Source organism: Triticum urartu, chromosome 5 (genome assembly GCF_003073215.2).
Source record: "Triticum urartu cultivar G1812 chromosome 5, Tu2.1, whole genome shotgun sequence".
NCBI classification, from domain to species: Eukaryota; Viridiplantae; Streptophyta; class Magnoliopsida; order Poales; family Poaceae; genus Triticum; species Triticum urartu.
In genome coordinates this window covers 612,576,030-612,596,097 of record NC_053026.1, presented here as the reverse complement: position 1 = coordinate 612,596,097, position 20,068 = coordinate 612,576,030, and positions in this window count along the sequence as shown.

The following is a 20,068-nucleotide window of genomic DNA, read 5'->3' as shown; positions in this document are numbered from 1 at the left end:
GTAGTCGCCGATATACTTGTCCACTTCCCCTTGAATGACCCCCCAGCGATGTTTGAGAGATGCCACATTGCGGGTGGTCACGATAGGATGCTAGTCCACATACTCCTTTTGTTCACGATACTCCTTCCAAATTTTCTCTCGATACATATTCCCCTTTTGCTTTGTGCCGCATATTGGATCCGTCGTAGTGACCAATCAAGCTTTGACCAACAAGATGTCCTCAAATCTTGAGAATGCCGACCCTCTTGCCTTCGCCGTCTTGGTCTTCTTCTTGTTGTTGTTGCTCGGATTGGGGTCGGATGTTGTCCCAACTTCAAATGCGGTGGTGCCCTCCAATTCATACTCCATTCCAGTCGGATCGTCATTGCCATTGATCATGTTCGACAAGAACGCCTCCTACATGATACTGGTTTGTAAGCATTCATCATGTGCGAAATGAACTAGTGGTCTATGCAAAAGTTTGATCGGACAAGAGCAAAGAAAATGTGACGACCCTTGTTCTGTCATTCCGTCGAACATGTCGAGGGCAGTATGGGCACCGTTGGTGCCCGTGCTTATCCGCGCCCGAACGAGCTGTGGCGAGTCACATATGTCAATCGTCGGAATCTGCATGGGCGAAAAGCTCTCGGAATGGCCCAGCCGACCGTCGAATCCTCCTCTATCCCAACGGAGTCGGACAGCGTAATCCGCGTTGGTGCTCGGATAAGGGGAGCGGGGTTCCAGGCGCGGCAGAGGAGACAACTGCTCCACCATCACTGGTAGAAAAAGGGCATGTTGTCCCGGTTCGTAAGGGCCTTTTGTCCCGGTTCTGGAACCGGGACTAAAGGGTCGGTACTAATGCCCTGTCCCTTTAGTCCCGGTTCAATCCAGAACCGGGACAGATGGACCTGCACGTTGCCTGTGCGCGGAGCCCAGGCAGGAGAACCTTTGGTCCCGGTTGGTGGCACCAACCGGGACCAATAGGCATCCACGCGTCAGCATTTCTGTGGCTGGAGTTTTTGTTTTTTTAAAGGGGTGGGGGGTTTGGGGGGTTAATTTAGGTGTTTCATATATTGTGTTAGCTAGCTATAATTAATAGAGAGAAGTGTCCTCTCTTATGTCCGTGCTTGGTCGACGCTACGTACTATACATACGTATAGAGAGGACTAGACACGCTAGCTAGCTAGTAAGCAAACAAAGAAAACAGAAGATCGTCATGAACATATATGCATACAGAGAGAAGTGATATCGACCACCTCTCCTTCTCCGAGAGATTGGTCGAACAACAAGTTCTCGTATATCTATCTGACACTACCGGCTACATATATACAATAATTATCTCTTATAAATATAATCATACGGACTCAGGGTCCACATAGAATTCTCCGTCTTCAGGGATCACGTGGTCAAGAAAGAATGCCGCCAATTCCTCTTGAATTGCTCGCATGCGAGCTAGTGCTAGGAGTTCATCCCGCTTCCGAAACATCTAATTTAAAGAAGGGGGTCAATACATATATATATATGAATGAATGAAACTCAACACAAATGATGGTAATAAAATAAAATTGTGAATGTTGTTATTTACGTACTTCATATTGTTCGTCGGTGTAGCCCCGCTCACAGGTCGTGTGGCGGATGGACTCGCAAACATAGTATCCACAGAAATCATTCCCTTGTTCCTACCACAACCACTTTACAAGAAATAGAGGTCAATCAAACTGATAAGCAAGAATGCCAAATGGTATTGATGAAACTAGCGCTTGAATGACTAGTAGATGCGCGGAACATGCTACTATAGTACTTACTTTCGGGTGTCTAAATTGCAGCTCCTTCGGTAGTCCCGGAGCTTTTCTAGTGAATTTTCTCCAAACCCTGCCGGACAACGAAAACAATTACTTGATATATCAGGAAATGAACAAAATTGTTGATATGGTGGATAATGATCGATTTAACTTACTTCTCGAGTATTTGAGTCATGTCTGCATAGTCCTGGGGATCTTTTCGTCTTGAGTCTAAGACGGTTACTAGTCCCTGCTCAAGCTTAATCTCTAGGAGAATATAGTGGAAACTGCACACGCATGCATAACTCATCAATTACATTACTATAACCTTGACTAATATATAAGGGAAACCGAATACGCAAAAGACAGTAACACTCACTTGAAGTTGTAAGGAAAGAGTATTATATCTTTGTTTTAATTTATTACGAACGATCGTAGCAAGTTGGCCTCGGTAGCTGCGGCATAAAATTTAACCTGAGTTGCATCTATGAGATATGTGTTAATGAACCCAATATCACCGACTTGTCTTTTTTTCAATTCGGCGATCTTCAATCTGCATAATATAGTGAGGATGATTATAAATACATGCAATGAAAGAGCTGAGCTATATAGAGAGACTTAATGACAGAAGTAGTACTACTTACAGACAGTAGCAGGCGACCGTTGTTTTATCGAGGGCCAATTGATTGAAAAACTGATAGAACTTCTCAAATGGAACAGGCAACAGTTCAATTCCAACGAGGTCATGCTCCTTTTTAACTTTCACATACAAAGTACTCCTCCCCCCAGAGTCTCTGCAGATTTTCAAGTACCAATCATGCAATCTTCGCATCATCATTGATAGAGATCTTTCATCTTTGACGAGAGGCTTCCCGTACACGTATCTTTGTATCTGCACGTCCATGGGTTCATAATGTACATCGTCGGGCAGGTAATCTGCAAGATTGCTATAACCGGGCACCATCCTCGGATCATTAGCGACGTTGTGGCTAGGCACCTTGAGCGGGGGGCACGATTGCTTCGCTTGTTCGCCGAGATGGGCAATTTGTTTCCCAGCTCGTCGTTCTTTCAGCCTTTGATCATTGACAGTACTTCCCGACCGCTCCGCTTCGGCAAATTCCTTTCTAATAATGCGCTCATAGTTTCCTTTCGGCGGAGACTTCGGTGGTTTTGTCAGGGCGGCCAGAGTGCGCTTCGCTTTCACCGGATCTACCTTCTCCTCCGGAAGTGGATGTCTCTTTGCTTTCAACCCTTGAAACCAGTCATCCACTTCGGTTCGTGCGATCTCGGCGTTCTCCTCTGGGGTCCTCTCGTATGGTAACTTCTCTGGAGTCTTCAGAGAAGGACCGAATCTGTATGTCCTCCCGCCTCTGGTTGTACTGCTAGACGCTGACCGAGCAGACGGAGCGGCTGTCTTCTTTACTTGCTTATGAGGCGGAGGAGAAGGACTACGACGCGCCGGAGCAGCCGGAGCGGCGGCAGGTCTCTTCCGCCCTTGCTGATGAGGCGGAGAAGGAGGAAGCTGGCTGCTCGGGCGCTTTGGCGCAGGCGGAGAAGGAGGCGGAGTGCCGCCACGCGCTGGAGAAGGAGCCGGTCGAGTGCCCTGATCATCACTCACCGGAGGAGGAGGCGGTGGAGGAGGCGGAGTGCCCTGACTTGCCGGGGGAGGAGGAGAAGGCGGAGGCATCCAGTTCGGAAGGTTAATGAGCTCCTTCCGCCATAGGCATGGAGTCTTCAGAGCAGACCCTAGCCTAGTCTCCCCTTCACCGGTAGGGTGGTCAAGCTGGAGGTCCTCAAATCCCTCCGTTATTTAATCCACCATCACCCTAGCATATCCTTCTGGAATTGGCCGGCAGTGAAAAGTTGCGCCGCGTTCAGTAGGATAAACAGAGCCAACAGCCGCCTTGACCTTCAAATTCATCCATTGCGTCATAAGGTGACAATTTTGAGACTCCGTGATAGCATCCACGGGATAGCTGGCAGGAGCCGTCAAGGCATGCTCCGGCTGAAGCAGCTCGGTGGAAGCCACGCTGCTTCTGCGCTGAGATGGCGGGGTAGCTTCGGGGGAAGCGTCGGCAGTACGTTTGCTGCGATTTGCTTCTCGTTCCTCTATCGCGTCTACCCTTGCTTGCAGCGCCTGCATTTGGGTCTGCTGCACTTTTTTCCTCCTCTCATGGGATTTGTAACCGCCTGCGTCCGGAAACCCAACCTTCCACAGAATGGAGCCTGGCGTGCCTCGTGTCCGTCCAGGGTGCTCAGGATTCCCGAGGGCCATTGTGAGCTCGTCGTTCTCTCTGTCTGGAAAGAACGTCCCTTGCTGCGCTGCTTCGATATACTGCTTAAGCTTCCTGACTGGTATGTCCATTTGATCGTTCGTCCAAATGCACTTCCCTGTTACAGGGTCCAAGGTTCCGCCAGCCCCGAAGAACCAAGTCCGGCAACAGTCTGGCCAGTTAATTGTCTCTGGTTCGATCCCTTTATCAACCAGATCATTCTCAGTCTTGGCCCACTTAGGCCGGGCTACGAGGTAGCCACCTGACCCCATGCGATGGTGATGCTTCTTCTTCACAGCATTTTGCTTGTTTGTCGCTGACATCTTCTTACTCTTTTCCGATGTCTTGTGGGCCACAAATGCGGGCTAGTGATCTCTGATCTTCTCATATCTGCCCTTGAATTCTGGTGTCTCATCATTTTCGCAAACTTATTCAGCTCTTTCTTCCACCTCCTGAATAGTTCTGCCATCCTCTTAAGAGCAAAAGACTTGATTAATTGCTCTTTAACTGGGTTCTCTGGATTATCCTCTGGCGGTAGGGTGAAATTTGACTTCAGCTCAGTCCAAAGATCATTTTTCTGCATATCATTGACATAAGACACCTCAGGGTCTTCTGTAGCCGGCTTAAACCATTGCTGGATGCTGATCGGGATCTTGTCCCTAACTAGAACCCCGCACTGAGCAACAAATGCGTTCTTTGTTCGGATGGGTTCAATCGGTTGGCCGTCGGGCGCGATTGCTATGATCTCAAACCTTTCATCCGAGCTCAACTTTTTCTTCGGGCCTCGTCTCTTTACCGAAGTTGTGCTCAATCCGGAGGGCTAGAAAAAAGAACAAAGACTTAATTAATATGTGTACATACCAAAACAATGAATGCATCAATTAGCTAGTCAGCACAGGCTTAACTAATATATATACCTGGCCAGACTCGGTTCGGTCACCGGAGCTGTCATCACGGTCTCCTTCTTGCACCGGCATTGGGTCACCGGAGCCGTCCTCATGTTCTTCTTCTTGCACCGGCATTAGGTCACCGTAGCCAGCTTCTTCACCCTCTCCTTCCAAACCATCGGTGTCGTTGAGAAACAACAAGACGGCATCACTTCCTTCTGCGATTATGTCCCTCAACAACGCTTCTTTTGCTTCGTCTCGGGCGGTGTCCATAGTTTCTACAAATATTTACAACATGGCAATTATTATTCAAACATTACAGATGGATATATTAGTGGAAAACGTAGAACTAGCTACCTAATAATAGTAAGGAATCATATATATTAATTAGTGGTCTCGACGCTGCTTCTCTAGGGTTTGGGGTGGCCTCGACAACGCTTCAAGGGTTTGGGGTGGCCTCGAGAACGCTTCAAGGAGGGGGTAATATTGACCCCCCCCCCACGTGTTGAAGCTATCGGGAGGGGGTATATATCGACAACGACGACACTACATCTATGTCCCTCGACGACCCTCGTTCCCGATAAAAAAAGAGGAAGAAGAAGAAAAAAAGGAGAATAAAGAATAGAGGAGAAGAACTCCTCTATTCTTTCTTCTCCTCTTTTTTTCTTCTTCCTCTTCTTTTTTTATCCTCTTCTTCCTCTCATGTTCGAGAGGATCGCCGAGGGGTCGGGAGGTTGCCTAGTGTCAAAGGATTCAACAAAACCATGTCTTCATCATTAGGAGAAAGTAACAGGTGCATGATGGTATGAAGCTCTCCAAAGTTATTTTGAAACGGAGTCCTAGATAGGAAATTCGCTTTTTGGTACAAAGTTCAGCAAGAACCTTCCAAATATCGTTATTTGGAAGGCCTTTGCTGAAATTCATACAAAAAGGCAAATTATCCTATCCGGGACACCATTCCAAAATAACTTCATCATGCCCTGGTTACTTCCGGCTAATGATGAAGCCATGGATTTCTTCAATACTTTGACACTAGGAAACCTCTCATATATATCCATCTATAGCCACTTACATATATAAATGGAAAAAATGCTATGAACAAAAATACATATATATCAATGCATACATCCATGGATCATCATTGCTCATATATCCATAGTCATATATAAAAACTTTCTGCCTATGAACAAAAAACTTTCTATGAACAAAAAACTTTGTATGAACAAAAAAACATTTTTGACATATTTAGCACATTCTAAATTTTCCTAACTCTTTTACAACCACAAAAATTACTCCAACTTCATGACAGTACCCACACTCCATTTCACCAAAAACCTTCTGATCCATAGTTTAAATTTTTTAAATTTCATTCAAATGAAATTTGAACCAGATTCAAATTCCTTGCTGAAAACCTATTCTAAATTCCTTCTTCCTCTTTTCTTCTCCAACACAACACTTTTTTTCTTAAATGTTACATATGAACATATAAAGAGCATTATACAGCTATACAGAGCATTATATATACAGTGAACATACATACATACAATACATCTTAACAAAAAAATGAAAAATAGGCCGCGGTGGTCGGCGACGGCGACGATGGTTGGCGGTGGAGCTTACGGATGGCATGCGGGGACGGCAATGAGAAGGAAAGGGGAGGAGGCAGGGGCTCACAGCGCGGGGAGAGGTCGAGGTCGCCGGCCGGAATCGGTGGCGGCGGACGAACGGCCTCGGGGATGAACGGGTCGCGGGAGCCGGCGTGGTGCTTCCCCGGAGCGACGGCGACAACGGGCACGGGGAGGGGTCGGGGCCGGCCTGAGGCAGAGGCGGTGGCGCGTGGGGCAGGGACGGCGGGGCGACGCGGGGCAGCGGTGGCGTCGAGGCGGCGAGGTCGGGGCAGCGGTGGAGCGGGGCGGCGACGGCGTCGGGGCGGCGCGGTGAGGCGGACGGCGACGGCGGGGGTGGCGCGCGGCGACGGGGGCGGCGACGATGGCGGGGCGACGAGGGCGGCGACGGGCACGGGCGACGGGGCAGAGGGCGGCGGGGCAGCGGGAGAATGAGGAACTGAATGAAAATTTCACAAGTGTTTTCTTATATACTGAGAGCATTGGTCCCGGTTCGTGGCACAACCGTGACCAATGCCCCCCTTTAGTCCCGGTTGGTGGCACCAACCGGGACCAAAAAAAAAAAAAAAAAAAAAAAAAAAAAAAAAAAAAAAAAAAAAAAAAAACCCATCCGGGATAGGTCTCTTTTCAGCAGCGAAAGGGCGGGAAGCAGAGGCCTTTGGTCCGGTTGGTGGCACGAACCGGGACCATAGGGGGGCATTGGTCCCGGTTGGAGCCACGAACCGTGACCAATGCACCCCTTTAGTCCCGGTTGGTGCACCAACCGGGACCAATGGCCTTGTGCTGCCCCGCGCAAAGTTTAGTCCCACCTCGCTAGTGAGGAGCTCGAGAGTGGTTTATAAGCGCTGCTGCGCCCACCCTCCCGAGCTCCTCTCAACTGCAGGCTTTCGGGCCTAATCTGTCACTGCAATGCCTGTGGGCTACTGGGCCTACTGCGGGCCTGAATCATGGCCCATGGTAGGGTTTCTAGTCGTATTGAGGCCGTGGTGGCCCAGTAGGTGGCATTTTTTTTTGTTTTTTTGTTGCTTTATTTATTTTCTTTTGTTTTTTGCTTTATTTTTTAATTCTTTATGCTTTTAGTTTTAGAAAAATTATAAACTTTTTGTTTTAGTTTTTTGTTTTCTTTGTTGCTTTATTTATTTTATTTTGTGATTAACTTTACTATAAAAATAGTTTTTTCCTATTTTTTTGATTTGTTTTTTGCATTATTTATTTTCTTTTGCTTTTTGCTTTAATTTTTAATTCTGTTTGCTTTTAGGTTAGCAAAATTATAAACTTTCTGTTAGTGCCATTAGTTTTAGAAAAATTATAAACTTTCTGTTAGTGCCATTAGTTTTCAAATTTGAAAACACTTTTTTAGTTTTTTAGTTTTCTTTGTTGCTTTATTTATTTTATTTTGTGATTAACTTTACTATAAAAATAGTTTTTTCCTGTTTTTTGATTTGTTTTTTGCATTATTTATTTTCTTTTGTTTTTTGCTTTAATTTTTAATTCTGTTTGCTTTTAGGTTAGCAAAATTATAAACTTTCTGTTAGTGCCATTAGTTTTAGAAAAATTATAAACTTTCTGTTAGTGCCATTAGTTTTAGAAAAATTATAAACTTTCTGTTAGTGCCATTAGTTTTCAAATTTGAATTCTTTAAAAATTGTTTGAATCACAAGTTTGTGATTAACTTACTAAAAAAATGAGAATAGATGCGCTTATAGAGAAAATTCAACCTAAATTCCTAGTAAATTTCTATGAATTTCAGAGAAATTCACTATAAATTTAGGTTAAACTTTTCTATATTAGGGCATCTATTTTCACTTCGAGAGGAGCTCAACAAGGCAGAGAGGGAAGGGGCTTATAAACCGGTGTGAGCCCCCTTCGGTTGGCGAGGTGGGACTAAACTCTGCCCGCAACGAGGACCAACCCTTTAGTCCCGGTTTGTGGCACAAACCGGGACTAATGGTCATGGGCCAGGGGCGAGGAGCAAAATTATAAACTTTCTGTTAGTGCCATTAGTTTTAGAAAGTTGAAAGTTGAAAGTTGGCATGGGCCAGGGACTAATGGTCATGGTATTACGAGGGCCGAACCATAAGACATGAAAGAATTTCAAATGAACTCTGAAAAAGTTGAAAGTTGGGATGGTATCATAATTTCACCCACATAGCATGTGCATGTACAAAACGGACAATGGTAGCATGTTCGTGTGTTACAAAGTTGGCATGGTATCATCATAATAGTTGCGGGAGAAAATCTTCACTTTTTCTTCGCTTGTGTCATTTGCTTATTGCGCCGTAACCATGGATAATCTTCATTGTTTATCAGGATGCTTGGGTCAGCCTTGACATTGAAGGGAGGAATTTCATGAAACTTTTCATAATCTTTAGACATGTCTGTCTTGCCGTCCACTCCCAGGATGTCCCTTTTTCCCGAAAGAACTATGTGGCGCTTTGGCTCATCGTATGATGTATTCGCTTCCTTATCTTTTCTTTTTCTCGGTTTTGTAGATATGTCCTTCACATAGATAACCTCTGCCACATCATTGGCTAGGACGAACGGTTCGTCAGTGTACCCAAGATTTTTCAGATCCACTGTTGTCATTCCGTACTGTGGGTCTACTTGTACCCCGCCGCCTAACAGATTCACCCATTTGCACTTAAACAAAGGGACCTTAAAATCAGGTCCGTAGTCAAGTTCCCATATGTCCACTATGTAACCATAATATGTGTCCTTTCCGCTCTCGGTTGCTGCACCAAAGCGGACACCACTATTTTGGTTGGTGCTCTTTTGATCTTGGGCGATCGTGTAAAATGTATTCCCATTTATCTCGTATCCTTTGTAAGTCAATACAGTCAAAGATGGTCCCCTGAACAACAAGTACAACTCATCACAAACAGTGTTGTCACCTCTGAGACGTGTTTCCAACCAACTGCTGAAAGTCCTGATGTGTTCACATGTAATCCAGTCGTCGCACTGCTCCGGGTGTTTGGAGAGCAGACTGTTCTTGTGTTCATCGACATACGGGGTCACCAAGGTAGAGTTATGTAGAACTGTGTAGTTTGTTTGAGACCAAGAATATTCGTCCCTGCATATTATTGAGTCTCTTCCAAGAGTGCCTTTTCCAGTCAGTCTCCCCTCATACCGCGATTTAGGGAGACCTATCTTCTTAAGGCCAGGAATGAAGTCAACACAAAACCCGATAACATCCTCTGTTTGATGGCCCATGGAGATGCTTCCTTCTGGCCTAGCGCGGTTACGGACATATTTCTTTAGGACTCCCATGAACCTCTCAAATGGGAACATATTGTGTAGAAATACGGGCCCCAGGATGACAATCTCGTCGACTAGATGAACTAGGACGTGCGTCATGATATTGAAGAAGGATGGTGGGAACACCAGCTCGAAACTGACAAGACATTGTGCCACATCACTCCTTATCCTTGGTACGATTTCTGGATCGATCACCTTCTGAGAGATTGCATTGAGGAATGCACATAGATTCACAATGGCTAATCGGACGTTTTCCGGTAGAAGCCCCCTCAATGCAACCGGAAGCAGTTGCGTCATAATCACGTGGCAGTCATGAGACTTTAGGTTCTGAAACTTTTTCTCTGGCATATTTATTATTCCCTTTATATTCGACGAGAAGCCAGTCGTGACCTTCATACTGAGCAGGCATTCAAAGAAGATTTCTTTCTCTTCTTTCGTAAGAGCGTAGCTGGCAGGACCTTTATACTGCTTCGGAGGCATGCCATCTTTTTCGTGCAAACGTTGCAGGTACTCCCGTGCCTCAGGTGTATCTTTTGTCTTCCCATACACGCCCAAGAAGCCTAGCAGGTTCACGCAAAGATTCTTCGTCACGTGCATCACGTCGATTGAGGAGCGGACCTCTAGGTCTTTCCAGTAGGGTAGGTCCCAAAATATAGATTTCTTCTTCCACATGGGTGTGTGTCCCTCAGCGTCATTCGGAACAGCTAGTCCACCGGGACCCTTTCCAAAGATTACATAGTGTAAATCATTGACCATAGCAAGCACGTGATCACCGGTGCGCATGGCGGGCTTCTTCCAGTGATCTGCCTCACCTTTTAAATGCTTGCCTTTCTTTCGACATTGATGGTTGGTCGGAAGAAATCGACGATGGCCCAGGTACACATTCTTCCTGCATTTGTCCAGGTATATACTTTCAGTGTCATCTAAACAGTGCGTGCATGCGTGGTATCCTTTGTTTGTCTGTCCTGAAAGGTTAGTGAGAGCGGGCCAATTGTTGATGGTCACGAACAGCAACGCCTTAAGGTTAAATTCCTCCTGTCTATGCTCATCCCACTTACGTACACCGTTTCCATTCCACAGCTGTAAAAGTTCTTCAACTAATGGCCTTAGGTACACATCAATTTCATCGCCGGGTTGCTTAGGGCCTTGGATGAGAACTGGCATCATAATGAACTTCCACTTCATGCACATCCAACGAGGAAGGTTATACATACATAGAGTCACGGGCCAGGTGCTGTGATTGCTGCTCTGCTCCCCGAAAGAATTAATGCCATCCGTGCTTAAAGCAAACCATACATTCCTTGGGTCCTTTGCAAACTCATCCCAGTACTTTCTCTCGATTTTTCTCCACTGCTACCCGTCAGCGGGTGCTCTCAACTTCCCATCTTTCTTTCAGTTCTCACTGTGCCATCACATCAACTTGGCATGCTCTTCGTTTCTGAACAGACGTTTCAACCGTGGTATTATAGGAGCATACCACATCACCTTCGCAGGAACCCTCTTCCCGAGGGGCTCGCCGTCAACATCACCAGGGTCATCTCGTCTAATCTTATACCGATGCACCGCATACCGGGCATGCGTTCAGATCCTTGTATGCACCGCGGTAGAGGATGCAGTCATTAGGGCATGCATGTATCTTCTCCACCTCCAATCCTAGAGGGCATACGACCTTCTTTGCTGCATATGTACTGTCGGGCAATTCGTTATCCTTTGGAAGCTTCTTCTTCAATATTTTCAGTAGCTTCTCAAATCCTTTGTCAGCCACAGCATTCTCTGTCTTCCACTGCAGCAATTCCAGTACGGTACCGAGTTTTGTGTTGCCATCTTCGCAATTGGGGTATAACCCTTTTTTGTGATCCTCTAACATGCGATTGAACTTCAGCTTCTCCTTTTGACTTTCGCATTGCGTCCTTGCATCGACAATGACCCGGCAGAGATCATCATCATCGGGCACATCGTCTGGTTCCTCTTGATCTTCAGCAGCTTCACCCGTTGCAGCATCATTGGGCACATCGTCTGGTTCCTCTTGATCTTCACTAGCTCCCCCCGTTGCAGCATCACCGTATTCAGGGGGCACATAGTTGTCATCGTACTCTTCTTCTTTGCCGTCTTCCATCATAACCCCTATTTCTCCGTGCCTCGTCCAAACATTATAGTGTGGCATGAAACCCTCGTAAAGCAGGTGGGAGTGAAGGATTTTTTGGTTAGAGTAAGACCTCGTATTCCCACATTGAGTGCATGGACAACACATAAAACCATTCTGCTTGTTTGCCTCAGCCGCATCGAGAAACTCATGCACGCCCTTAATGTACTCACGGGTGTGTCTGTCACCGTACATCCATTGCCGGTTCATCTGCGTGCATTATATATAATTAAGTGTCCAAATTAATAGAAGTTCATCATCACATTAAAACCAAAGTGCATACATAGTTCTCATCTAACAACATATAGTTCTCGAGAGCATCTAATTAATTAAACCATACATTGAAACTATGTAAAACATTTCAATGCGAAAACAAATGCGATCATAATCGCAACCAAGGTAACAATTGATCCAACGGCATAATGATACCAAGCCTCGGTATGAATGGCATATTTTCTAATCTTTCTAATCTTCAAGCGCATTGCATCCATCTTGATCTTGTGATCATCAACGACATCCGCAACATGCAACTCCAATATCATCTTCTCCTCCTCAATTTTTTTATTTTTTCCTTCAACAAATTGTTTTCTTCTTCAACTAAATTTAACCTCTCGACAATAGGGTCGGTTGGCATTTCCGATTCACATACATCCTACATAAATAAAATCCATGTCACGTTGGTCGGCATAATTTTCATAAACAATAAATGAACCAATAGTTATAAAGATAATATATATACCACATCCGAATCATAGACAGGACGAGGGCCGACGGGGGCGGATACCAAAACCATCGCACTATATAAGATGCAATAATAAAAGTAAGAAAATAATACAAGTATTTATGTAAACATACAAGTAAGAATATTTTTCCTTTCAGAAAGAAGATAAGAACAAGAGGCTCACCACGGTGGTGCCGGCGATGAGCTCGGCGCGGGTGATCGACGGCGGTGAAGACGGGGACGGGGCGTGACGGACCTCTAAACCTAGACAAATATTATGGAAAATGGAGCTTGGAGGTCGAGCTTGGAGAGGAGAAAGCTTAAGTAGTGTGGCTCGGGCATTCCATCGAACACCTTGTGTGCATAGGAGGTGAGCTAGAGCACCACCAAGCCCTCTCCCCCTCGGCCAGAGAAAAACAGAGCACTGGGGTGCTCTGCTCGCGAGCGAGGGGTATATATAGGCACCTCATTGGTCCCGGTTGGTGACATGAACCGAGACTAAAGGGGAGCCTTTGGTCCCGGTTCAAGCCACCAACCGGGACCAATGGTGGTGGGCCAGAAGCGAGGCCCATTGGTCCCGGTTCATCCCACCAATCGGGACCAAAAGGTCCAGATGAACCGGGACCAATGGCCCACGTGGCCCGGCTGCCCTCCCGGGCTCACGAACCGGGACCAATGCCCCCATTGGTCCCGGTTCTGGACTGAGCCGGGACTAATGGGCTGACCCGGCCTGGACCAAAGCCCTGTTTTCTACTAGTGCATGTCTGAACCACCCTGCGCCGCCGTCTTCTCCCTCTCTCGCTGCCGGCGTCACCGCAACTTTCGGGCGACGTTCTCCGCCTTTCAAGACAGATCCGACGAAGGGACGCTGACGGATGAGGCGGACCGCGTCACCGTCGTGATGGTCAGGGAAAGGCTGGACGACATCTCCGGCGGTGGATCGGGTGGTGAGGATGGGGAGCAAAGGTGGAGAACGGCGAGGGCTCGGACACATGAAAGGTTGGAGGGCGACGGGAGGAGGAGGAAGGGTTTGGTAGATTTGATGCAATTTACGGTTGGATCGGGCTGTCGGGTCTGATGTGTCGGGCGTGTCGGGCACCCCATATCTGCCCTATATTTGGCTGGATGTGAGGAATGCCGGTCAACCCGGGCATTTGAAGATTGTTTAAGGAATCCGTCTAGGTTGAAATTTTATGACTGATTAGTGACCGGGCGGTCCGTCTAGACATATGAGGCCGGTTTAAGGTGCCCGACTGTAGATGTCATCGTAGTAATAGCTCGGGCGCACAGATTGGTTACCCTGGAAACAAAATGGGTGTTCATTCCCAGCGTTGTACGTGTCCAATGCACTGGTATGAAATAACGGAGGTGGTGGATATGTCGCTGTACCAGTTGCACAAGCTGCAATGAACAACTCCAATCTGCTTTTACTCGATAGAAGTTCCCTATTTGACCAAAATATTTTTCTTTGACGTCGCTATTTTTAACCTAAAAGTTGTAACAGAAGCTCCTACACGGGCCTGCCACGCCCATGTAGTATATAGTGAACTGTATCATTTCCAAACGGGTTGGAATTGCATTGCTGGACAGGCGTCCATTCAACAAGCCCATTAAGGACCATGTCCGGAAGCCTATAGGTTTCACCTACAGCACGTGTAGCTGCGCGCGAGTTTTTCTTTCTTTCTTTCTGACATGTCTTTAATCGATTTGTTTTCACAATTTTGCATCGGCTTTCTTTGGCTTTTCTCTGATTTCTCCTCTTTGCTCTTTCTTTTGCTTTTTTCCTTCGATTTTCCTTGTGTCATTCTTCAGTTTTCACCAATTTGGTTTTCTCCTTTACTCTTTTTAATGTATCTCTACTTTCTTCATACACATTCTGCATTTTTTGTATACATTATATATGTTAAGTTTTTTTATAATACAGGATCAACATTTTTTAAATACGTGTTTTGAACTTTTCTTAGAACACATTAAACATTTTTCAAATTTATGTCAAAATATTTTCTTGAATGATATGATTTAAAAAGAACTATGGAAAAGAATTTACATTGTATATTTTATTTAATATGTCATGAATGTATTTTTGAAACACGAGAGTTTCCTAAATGTCTTCTACATTTGTTTGAAACATTTTTTTAAAATGTCAAATTTGAATGATACTAACATTTTCCAAAAAATTGAGCAATATATTTTTATAGTACATGATTTTTTATGTGCGATGAGCACTTTCTAAAAGTTAACTAAAATATTTTTTTTCATATTATATGTATTTAGTATTTTAAAAAATATAAAAAAAGTAAAAAATATATGTGTTTGACATTTTCATGACACCAACATGACAAAATCGATGCCTACTGGGCCGGCCCACTACCGGCTTCTTGTAAGCAAGTCGAGCTATTGTCTCGCATTAAGCGAGATATAGTCGCACCCGAGATGGGCTGGTATTGCTGCGTGTACAGTATGATTGGGCTCTTGGCCCTCCCCTTAAAAAAGATGTTCTTGACCCCTCAAATAAAAAAAACTATATGATTTAGCCTTGTTTAAAAATGCTAAATGAATGGAAGACCGTATGTCGTGAGGCGGAAAGAGTGGAGACAGTAAACCCAAACCATGAAGGCAGGGAAGCTCCATCTTCTAGCTCGTGGTTTCGCCGGTTCCCCTCATTTTTGTGACCACTTCGGAACCTGGAGCTGGTGGAACAATGTGTCAACGTGAGAGAGTAGTCTAAGGGCCTATTTGATTTGCAAGATCCAAAGGCGCAGGAATAAAAAAAATGTGTTCCAATGTCATGCTCACTTAAATCATATAAGATTTTAGTTTGTTTGATTGTATCACAGAAAAAACCAAGGCATTCTTTCTAGGAATTTTGAGTCGATGAAAATTCTTATGGAGGGACAAACCTGCATAACCTAGCCGCCGCCACCTCCTCCTCCTCCACAAAAAGCCAGGGTTTCTGCCTCCTGCCGGCGCCGCCGTAGGTCCGCCTCCTCTCCGGTGGCCCTAGGGCCATGGGGGCGCGGTGGATCTCGGCAAGGGCCGGCGGGAGGGCTCCGTTTTTAGTTGTTTCGTTCAGTTTTGCTAGGGTTTGTGTCCTAGTCAGGAAGACGAGACAACGACGGCTCTCTGAAGATGGAATAAAGGTCTCCCCGCCTAGCCCCCGTTCTGGCGGTGCGTCTAGCACCGTTGGTGGGCGTGTGGAGGTGTGTCTCCGACGGATCTCTTTGGTGTATTTGCTCGGATCTCGTCGTTGTTCATATGTCTTCGGATTGGATCCTTCCGATCTCCGTTATTCTCCATCTCCGGCGGTTGCTGTTCTGGTGCGCTGGCCCTACGGGGCCTTAACACCACGAGTTCCCGACTGTCTACTACAACAAGTTGTGCCCGACTCCGGCGATGGAGGGGCGATGACGGCGGCGCGCCTTCGGCTCGCTTCAGTGCTTGTAGTCGTCGCTAGGTGGTATATGGATCTGGTTGTAATTTTTATTATTTCTGGTATTCGTTGTACTGCCATGTTTGAAGATGAATAGATCGGAAATTTTCTCGCAATTTTTTTTATGGAATGTAGTATAAATGAGTCATGGGGTAAAGGATTCAATGTTACGAGTCAAACAATCAATATAGGGAAAACTCATGAGGATTCCAATCTATCAAAATGCCCATGGAATTTCTTGAATCGAAGTGGCCCTGATAATTTTATATGCCAAAGGTTGTGGCATCTTGACAGTGAAGGCCATGTCACACAAAATACAAGTCCGACGGCTATATCCATCCCGATCTGATTATTGAGATCGACGCGGTAAACATCGAGGAGCATGTGGCATTGTCTCCTTCCTGGTGTGATTGTCTCCTTCATCATGGGGTCTAGATTCGGTGGGTTATCGGCCGACGCTTCAGCCTGTCAAGACGGCAAGTGTGGCGTCAAGTTTGGTTTTATCGTCGGTTCTTCTGTTTTTCATGTTTTTCTGTTCCTTATCTTCTTCCATGATATATAATACAACATCAAAGCCATTGTAAGGCAACCTGCCTTGTATGGGGTGTGCCCCGACCATAGTGTGTTCGACAATCTTAGGTTATCATCTATTGGGGGTGGACGGCACATGCGCTTTTCAGAAGCTACAAGGTTAGTTCAGTTTGTGCATGTTTGGTCTTCTGCGACTTTGTTTCACGGGAAGGCTCGAGGAAAAGCGATAGTACAAAAGATGATGCTAGAGGCAATGATGTCAAAGAATTTAGATGTACTTTTGGTTGTGGCCATAACCCTTCTGCATGTGGTTCGGCTTCTCTTATACAATGTCATTTGTTTAGTGAATGAATAACGTTTGATTATTTTAAAAAGGAAATGTCTTAGTTCGTTCAAAGACTAGTCCCCCGGGATATATCGTAACATTTCGGGCATATCAGCTATCTAAAACTAACATGTCCCAAATAAAGCATACCCAAGTTGATTTTCATTTCGTAAGGGAACGCGTTGAGCAGAAGTTATTACAGATCAAGTTCATCTCGTCTAAAGATCAACTTGCGGATGTCTTTACCAAGCCACTGCCACTTCCGTTGTTTGAAGTCTGTAGGCGCAATCTCAACCTTGTTGACACCGTTTAAGATTGAAGGAGGGTGTTAGGCTTAGTATTGTATACGGATTGGATTCTTAAGCAATGTATATGCCTTGTAGTATATGTATTGACCCTCTGATATAAAGAGCTAACGCCGCACCCGTGGTGCTGTGGGAGCCCCTCAGCACCGAAATCCTAAACTTTACAAAGTGTATGCGCATGTATCTAAACATCTCAGTCTATGTTGTATTTTCCATAAAAAAATGTCGCGGGATCGATCCCTTTTTCTTTTAACACAACGGCGTGATTAATCTGGCATCGAGTAGGACAGCTAAAAAAGACGAAGAGGAGCACACCTAAAGGTGACACACGGCGGAGGTGCGTCACGCGCGCACCCATTTACGACGCGTACGTGACTGCGAGGTGCGATGCACGCACGCTGCACTTGCGCCGTCAATGCGTGCATGCGACGCGACCACCTCAATCAATCGCCGGAAACGTCGTTAGCTCGAGATGGACGTCGTTGGCTGGCTCGTGGCAAACTGGCGAGTTAACGCTCAATGGAGGTCCCCGTCAGGCCTCAGCCAGCATGAGTACCGAGTACGTACGTACCCCGCGTACGTACAGACCGGTGAGCGGCCTGGCCGTATGGACCTCGCACCTCAGTCTATGGAGGTCGATCGAGTGATGAGTGATCAATATCGCTGTGTCACTCAGTCAAGTCGGTCGGTCAGGGTCACCCCACCAGCGTGACCTAATTGAAGTCACCAATCGCGGCCTTTGTCCTTTCCTCAACTAGTTATGGGCGATCTTTCCCGTTTGTGGGATACAACTAGGTCCGCCGTAAATGGCCCGTCCAATTTGAATCCTACTTTTTTCAGCTTTGGTGCAGAATCCACTTGCAACGGCGCGTCTGCCTCCCGCCGTGACTCTACGTAACTCAGATTGTCACATTCTTTATCAAATACTCTCTACTCTGTTTTCCTTCATCGAGTGTTTCCTTTCTTCAACAGGACTTTCTCTGAGGGCGTGTTTGATTGCCTGCAGGATGTGATTCAAACTACTCATCAAGTTGTGCGTACATGCTCTGGTGAGAGAGTATTCGATTGTTTACTTGTCTGCATGCTTGGTTATGCCTGTATGATATGAACCTCAAAGCACCCTTGGCAAAATCGTCCGTTTCCTCAGATGCAGGCCTGTTATAGTGTAATTTACACTAGGGAGGGAGAATGTATGCTGGGTTTTTGCAGACAAGCAAACATGGTGCAGAATATGACCCAAAGCTTGCATTACCTCAAACATGCTACACTGCCCGGGCTTTGAGGAAACACAAAAAGGGGGCAGGAAACCAAACGCACCATGTAATTCGCTTGCATACATGAGAGAGTGACCCTTCAACCTTTACGTGCAAACAGACGTATGGAAGTAAACTTCCATGGAACTCTGCACTGCGTAACAAGTGGTTTCGATCTTTCATCTTGTTCAACTGTCCCTCGACATCTACACAAAATTACTACTTCCTCTTTAAATTTGGATCACATGCCGTAGCCAATTGTGACAGTCCATCTCTAGGAAGTTACTACTCACTTTGCGGAAATTTAAGTGGAGATAGACTTTTAGGTCTTCGTTTGATTAGCGAAAATAAGTTGTACTCCCTCCGTTCCTAAATACTTGTCTTTCTAGGCATTTCAACAAGTGACTACATACGGAGCAAAATGAGTGAATCTACACTCTAAAATATGTCTACATACATCTGTATGTAGTAGTCATTTGAAATGTCTAGAAAGACAAATATTTAGGAACGGAGGGAGTATAAACATATTTGTAGATTCGTCTCAATGAAGTATTTTGCATATATATTCTTAATGACATACATTATGTTTGTTTTGCTAATTAAATTGACAAGCAAAGTTTCCGTGCTAGACTTATATTCTCATATAGAGGGAGTAGGTCGACTCAAACTAAGCTTGCTCGCCTTCTTACTATGAGAGATTAGTCTAGTTTGCGTAAACGTGACACCTCTGCTACCCTATCTACGTCCAAAGACTACACGTTTGTGCAACGTGTATGTTTGCAATTATTCACTTCATTATGTTATGTACGAGCGCTATTATTTAAAATTTTACATGCAAAGAGACATATAGAAGTAGATGACCATGAAAAATTTACATGCCATGACAAATAGATTATGGATCAGAAAGTCTCAATCTTTTATATAGCTCGGAAGTGGCTCAAGATTAGTCAAAATCATTGCATGCTTAGGATAAGCCAACTGCGCAACTCGATCTCTAGGTCCTACGGTATACCCACGTAGCCATGCGCTAGGCAACAAGAGCCGTAGCAACGTGTTCCTTCATTGAAGGTGACTACAATAGCACTGATTGGCACAATAGCTATGAGTTTGTAGTGGTGGATCTAGTTGGGATACTACGGGTGCGATGACACCCCCTCTAAAGTGCTATCTAATTCTTAATACTTGACACTAATCGCACAAGTATTTAATGCTATCGAGGAGTAGTATTTGCTAGGATTAAGATGATATTTATATCAAATTGCACTATTTGGCGCCTCAGTGCTACGATTCTAGGTCTGCCACTACGAGGTTTCACCGGAGCGGGTCTCCAACTTGATTGTCGGGTCCATTCCTCCCCTTCATAATAGTGTCAAAAGCACTTTTATATTATGGAACGAAGGAAGTACATCTAAGTATTTGTGACACCCTTATTTCACACAGGATGAGATATACGGCGAGTTGTATATATGACCACCGTGTCATTTTATTTCCGCTAGTAGGTCTGCTGCCTCCGTCTACGTCTAAGTCAAGTTGTGCTCACTGTCCTGTTTATCTCACTTG